Source organism: Pseudochaenichthys georgianus, chromosome 4 (genome assembly GCF_902827115.2).
Source record: "Pseudochaenichthys georgianus chromosome 4, fPseGeo1.2, whole genome shotgun sequence".
Taxonomy (NCBI): Eukaryota; Metazoa; Chordata; class Actinopteri; order Perciformes; family Channichthyidae; genus Pseudochaenichthys; species Pseudochaenichthys georgianus.
Genome location: NC_047506.1, coordinates 12406338 through 12413552, shown reverse-complemented (window position 1 = coordinate 12413552; position 7215 = coordinate 12406338). Strand labels below are relative to the sequence as shown.

At 40.3% G+C, this 7215-nt stretch overlaps 1 pseudogene; it reads right to left on the bottom strand.

Annotated features, from left to right (window-relative positions):
• Positions 1-1050: 1050 nt before the first annotated feature.
• LOC117445447 (alpha-aminoadipic semialdehyde dehydrogenase pseudogene) lies at positions 1051-4374 on the bottom strand (annotated as a pseudogene).
• Between the last annotated feature and the right edge of the window lie 2841 nt (positions 4375-7215).

The window sequence follows — 7215 nt, the reverse complement described above, 5'->3', positions numbered from 1 at the left end:
AGAGAGACCGAGCTGGAGTATGAGGCAGAGAAATGCCGAGTGGGAGGGTGAGCATATGGATGGCATGGCGGATGGGAGATGGAGTAGTATTTCTATTAAAGGGACAAGAGATTTTGGTCTTTAATACTATAGTGATATACTTTACAATAGAAGATACTGAGATCCTATCCCTATTGAAATTTTTCATTGAAGACAATTCAACGTCTGTGATGTCATGGTGGTTAAATCGCAGGTGCAAATAATAAAACGGACTAATGGCTGAATTCAATTTAGTGCCCTCAGTGTTAGTCATTCTAATCTATTGTGCATGCTACTATGTCAAATCAGAATATAATACCAAAATAGTCCTTTCATTGTTTTTTATTTTAAGATGCAACCCGTTACAGAGGATGTCAAAACGTAATTGGAAATGTATTGTAATGGGTGTTGAGAAACTTGTTATATTGCTAAAAAAAATTCAATGGCTTTTGATACTTGATTGACCCAGGGGAAAAACGATAAAGATTAGAGAGCTACAAATTCTATGTTCTGATGTCGTACTGGTCCAGGTGTAAGGGACTCCTGGTTCTTCTTCAAATCCCCTTTATGAAAGTTGATTAAAAAAAAATTTCAGCACACTCCAAATGTCAACATCAAGTATTTTTTCCATTGTCTGGAAAGCATATTCTGTTATAGGGTGCTTTAGATGTAGACAAAGCATTTAATTGAGTTAGTGTTTTAATAGCTACCTCTTTTAAGTTTGAAATGTTAATGACACAATTTCATTTATCAATGCCAAAATGCACTCCAATGATTTCATCTACACATGAATGAGTTCACGCCAGTTGTTCTTCCAAAATAAAAGGTATCATTTATTCTTTTTTTACACCGTACATATAGTATCTGTTATAGACAGCTAGCACTTAAACTTTGTAAGTGCTAGTAGAAAAGTGCACACCAACAAGTGGGGGAACAGTATTTGACCTTTAACCATGAAACCTTTTTTATACAAGGATTAATATCTGATGCTACAACCATAGAAATATCTGATAACGACAAAAATTAAAACCGATCCCAAATGATTAGACATTTTGTTAAACTCTAACGGAATTTTCAGAATGCAGAAATGCAATGATAACTGTCTAGCATTTGTTGGGTAACACTCTGCCTCTAAAACACTTAGTGTTGTCTTTTTGGGGATCATTGAATGCTTTACTCAAACTTGATTCCCTGGGCCCGAGGAAGATCCTTGCTGTAGTTTATCGTGCAGGTTGAACGCCTCATGTACTGCTTCCAGGAGTCACTGCCAGACTCTCTTCCGCCTCCCGTGTGTTTCTCTCCACCAAAGGCTCCTCCGATCTCGGCTCCACTTGTAGGAATATTGACATTCACGATGCCGCAGTCGGATCCTTTGGGCCCCAGCCAACGGAAAACTCTACCCATATCTTTGGTGAAGATGCTGCTGGACAGGCCCTGCTGCACCTCGTTGTTCCAGGCGAACGCCTCCTCCTCTGTCTTGAACTTGAGGACGTACAGTATGGGGACAAAGGTTTCAGTGTGGACAATGGGAGCGTCATGCGCAAGCCCTGTGATGATGGTGGGCTCTACATAGTTTCCGGGGCGGTCCATCACCTTTCCGCCATAGACGACAGTGCCACCCTGCTGCTTGGCCTGCTCAATAGCTGCCAGATACTGATCCACAGCTTGTTTGTGTGCAGAGGCCCCATAAAGGGTGGTGGGATCCCAGGGGTCTCCAATTCTGACTTGTTTGTAGGCCTTGGCGACCCTCTCAACCACTGTGTCGTGGACGCTCTCGTGCAGCATCAGCCTCCTGGTGGTGGTGCAGCGCTGGCCAGCGGTTCCCACAGCTGCAAAGACGGAGGCGGGCACCACAATATTCAGGTCAGCATCCTCAAACACGATGATAGCATTATTACCACCGAGTTCCAGAAGCTTACGACCGAACCTATCCTGCACCGTCATGGCCACCATCTTGCCAACGGTAGTGCTTCCGGTGAACGACACCAGATCCACCCGCTCATCCTTCGCCATGGCTGAGCCGATATCAGCACCTCCGCAGGTCATGGAGGCAGATAGCACCAGGGCAGGTTGTTCCGCTCCAGCACCTCGGCCACGATCTTAGAACTTGCAACACTTGTAAGGGGTGTGTGGTTGGAGCTCCTTTCCAGAGGCAGACGTTGCCACAGGTCAGAGCTATGGCGTTGTTCCAGCCGTAGACAGCCACTGGGAAGTTTGAAGGGCAGTGATGATACCGACGAGACCAACTGGGTTCCACTGTTCGATCAGGGCATGTCCTGGTCTCTCTGATGGCAGCATTGGCCCACCAATCATTCTTGACAGACCAACAGCATAATCACAGACATCAACGTATTCCTGAACTTCTCCCACTCCCTCAATATAGATTTTGCCCATTTCTAGAGACACCAGACTCCCAAGGACGTTAATCTTCTTTCTAAGTGCATCTCCAATCTGCCTCACTATCTCCCCTCTTTTGGGAGCTGGAATATCTGCCCATATCTTCCAAGCCTCCTTCGTCTTCTGGACAGTTTTCTTCATATTCTGCCATGGTGGCCTGGGTCACTCTGGCGATTGGCTCATTGTTGGCAGGACAGTATGAAGTGATGACCTCGCCGCTGCCTCCCCAGCTCCCATTGTAAACGCCAGGGTTGTCCTCAGACAGGCCCAGCTCTTTCAGCCAGGAGTATTTGGGCTGGCTGATGAGGAGACCTGACATGGCTGCTGACTGCTGGCAGTGGGCAGATGCAAATTTGTTTCTCAATAGGAGCCGGTTGTGACGGGCAAAAGTCAGGGTGAGGCAGCGCTGCATGGGTGCTGGAAGTAAACCAAGTTAAAAAGTTATTTTACAAGTTAAAAAAAATTGAAGCTCATGTATAAAGGATTGTTGACAGAACAATCTAAGAAAAGCTTTCAGGTGAGCTTGTTATGTTTAGAGCTGGAACCTTCATAGTTATTATTCTGTTGATGAAGTATTTTAGATATATTGAGCAATGGTTTAGTCAATAACATTTCGAAAAATCATATATTATTCAGTTTAAAATTAAAAAAAAGGAAAACTATACAAATTATCACATTTGCAAATCCTGAATCATAGAATATCTGTTTCATAGATTCAAAATTCAATTACATGATTATCAAAGTAATATCTTAGCATTTGAACGTCAATTGATTAATCAATTACGGGACAATTCAAATCCATATCTGCTGTTTTCAAACTCAAAAGTTAACGTTCAATTTCAAAATGAATGAACTACTTCAAAAAATTGCTTGAACTGCGTCATAGCCGTATGCAGGACACAGTTAATGTCCTTCAGGGAATGACGACAGTCAACAGGTGTTGACCAGAGACTGCTGGTATAAAAATAGGAACTTTTAGTTATATTGATTCCTAGGTATGCATACATTTACATAACAGAATTGTGAAAGATATTCTTATTCGTTCCGAAAAGACAAGTCGATTAATCAAAATGAACCATATTGATTTAAGATTAATCTACAACAAATGTGTTAATTGATATCACGTTTCCCAATTTTACTGTACCAAATATCCAGTGGTTTCAAAGGTTTAAAATGTAAATACATGTTCTGCTTTTGATAGTTGTCAATGTAATGAAAACAAATCTCTTCGTGTTTTGCACTGTTGGTGACACTAAAAAGGCACTTTTGAGAGGTCACCTTGGGCTCCATTGCTTTTTTTCACTATACAATAGATCAATACTGAAGATGCATTTTATTCTCATATAAAATATGTGCCTGTATACAACATAGCATGAAGTGAACATAGATATTACTCATGCTTGTGGAGTTGGATAGTCTATCAATTATAAACTGATACATCTTCATAGACTTAAAATATTTAGCAAACAAGTTACTCAACATTTTACTACCTGTGCGCTTGCGCATTAACCCAACTTTGGACAACCACGAGGCTGTGCAAAATTGGACTTTAAATATGGAACTAAGAACATAAAAACCAAACAGTAAGAAATTACAATATCACTGAATATACACACTACAAATAATAATGCGAAGTTAGCATTTCAGATATTGCAAATAAGTAGTAGTGTTGCTACTTTTGCAGCTTGAAGTGACATGGTTGCCGAGATCAGCGTCAATCTTGTTTAGTCTAAACGACCGTGAGCCAAGGTCCTGCAGTAAACATTCACTAACATCACCTTAGCGTTACATGCTCTTACACTTCACACACATAACTTTGTAATGGTTAAAAGTAAGTTAGTGCTTCTTATGTATCAGTTTTTCACTCACGTTGATATAAAGAACGCAGGGCCACGTCCACTTCAGAGCATGGAAGTTCTTGCAGGATGTTTCCGTCACAGCTGAAGCGGAAGTACCCACGCTGTGCTGCGTCCTGATTGGTCCGACTGTGGCGCCTGCTTTGTTAGATTGATCCATGCTAACGTACTCCCTTTGTTGTGATTAACCGTTTAGCGGTTGTGTTTCTGCTTTAATAACTTATATTAAGATTGTTGCCGTTGAGATAATCCAAACCATGAGTGGCGGAGTGTATGGAGGCGGTGAGTGGGCTCTAATGATTAAAATAAAACGAAACCGTTATACACGCTTTAGCCAGCTTTAAAGTTAGCTTGCTATGCTATCTGTGCTAACGTTTAGCTCCGCGGTAGACTGAAGCAACATTCTTGCGAACATCTTTAATTGTTTTTAAGAATATATGCATTTACAATGTTAAGTGCGTAGTGTTGTGGCTTGATCTTAGGTTTGTTTAGTAACAACCCTGTAACTCCGGTGTGGCTTAGCTAGCCAGCTAGCTAGCAAGGAAATGAATGAAAGTGTGTGTCCCGATCTCACATTCAGTTCCGTTTGTGTAACGTTTTAAAGCTTTCTTGGAGTTGGAGATACATGTTTCCATTATGCTTGATATAACCTTTTTTCGGGATAAGGTCTCTACATTTTGACTCGGAAGAATGTCTGAATGTGTTGTGTAACCTACGGGTGGAATGGTACCGTCCGTCAGCCCCCTCAACAAAAAGGAACCGAATGGGATACAGGAAACAAATGTTAGACCATAAAGCGTGCTGTAGTACTGATTAAAACGGTCCGGACTCCACAAAGACACATTTTAGTCCAAACCTCTTCAAATTCTGTCATATACCAATATGAATCTGTATAAGTGTTACAGCTGGAGGCGAGGAGAGTAGGTCTACAGTATTTTTTTATTAACTCTATCATTGTAATCTATTACTAATTGTGACTTTTCTCTGTGACATGTCACCGTTATTGTTAACATACCTGATTTATCAATGTTTTGCATATGTGTGCAGTTGCACAAAATACCAAAGTCAAACTACGGTAGCCTCTATACATGTGTTTTGGGCCATACCTTGCTGTGTGATTTTGTGAGGAACATTTTCACTATTTGAATTATTTACACTAAACCGATTGATCCATAAGAAACTTATAAAACAATACAATTTAAGATATTACCTGGACTCAGAGTTTATGAGGGGCAGTCTCTATTTTATAACATTCAATAGACAATATTATATTTGAGGTAATGAATACAATAATGAATTACAACAACGAAATAAGCAATTGAGTTTGTTGCAAGCACGACATGCTTATAATAGGTACTCTTATTCAAAGTATATTCAGTATTTAAGACTTTACTCCAACAAAACAAAGTTAAAGCTGTGAGGATTTGGTTTTGCCATTAGACAGCTGTGCCAAGTCACACCCTGGCACACCACGGTTGGCCTGCAGTTGGCTCATTGAAAAAGATCCCTCTCCTGTAGGACAGGATGAATTTTTAATGGAGCCAATGAAAGGGAGCAGTGGGTTAGGCTTTTCCATATCTCTGCATGAGCCACAATCAATGGAGGGAAGATGAAAGTTGCCCAGCCCTTGGTTTCCTATCGGAGTGGCATGGGGTCAGATTAAGTCTAATTGAATTCACACACAGCAGTAGTTTAGGTGTGTCAGACCAATTTTCCCCTAAACACATTATGAGGATTAGCAGAAACGTATATGTTGTGGTTTTATTGTCATTAGTGCAGCCTGGAAAATTGTAGTGTTTCAATACATTATGAAACACAGCATTGTACGGGTTATGTGTATGTTTCTGAACAAAAATGTGTTTATTAATTCCTCCATAGACACTGAGAAAGAATGAATACCCTAACATGCAATTTAGGGGTGCTGGATGATACTGAATGATAACCTCTCAAATCTCTCCCTAAATCAGAGAAAAAATTGTTCTTATAGCTTCATCATGACATCATAACAACTGAATGGTTATACACGTGTTTGCCTTAACTTGTTTTAAAGATGACAATATCTTGCAACAGCCCAAGCTGTCTGTTGTGTCATATAGATGCTCAAAGATAGATGCCATACATGCAACTACAACTACAATTTGACAGAAGTCATACACTATATTTCAGTTAACAGGTTATTTCTTACGACAATATGTTTTAGCATTTCTGGACCACAGATTGAATGACATTTAACAAATACAATAAAAAGGAAACAACTCCTCTGCTGTTTGCCTAGTTAGTGAAAATTGTGAATTAATTAGCCAGCTGAGAATCAGAGTCAAGGTGTCCAAAAGCAAATCCTTGGCCAAATCGGGTCCCTTATCCCATTGCTTGGCAACCAAGAGAGAGGGAGGGAGCACGTTGACACTGTAAAAAGAGCACATCAATAGCCTGGTGTCTGAAAAAAAAGAAAGACACACATGTTGGTGAGGCTATAAATAGCCTCCTGGAGCTCGGAACAGGTATGGTGTACACTACAGTATCTGAACTGTATTGTTGCGCACCAGTGAGACGTTTTTGCATCAATGCAAATTTGGCAATGGGTCGTGCGGTAACTTACAGTAACAGTCAGGCAGCTGAATGAAATCATTTGAATGTGAGGTAGGTTTTAACAGTTTTGGTATCCATGTATTTAACTTGTGTAAATAAAGCTTAAAACTAACAACAGTTTGGCATTTGTAGACAGCTGTTCTCTTCATCCTACTTTCTGCCATCTGATGTTTTGCATAGATGCAAAATTAAAATAGTCTCTGCTGGCCATTATATATTTTAATATACTGTAATACAATATCAATAATGGGGCATAAATATGTTTCCCTTGCCAGCGTTATTACAGTTTAATAGCTTACATGAAAAACGTGGTTGATGTATGGTCTTTTCATATCATCTCATAATTACATCCACG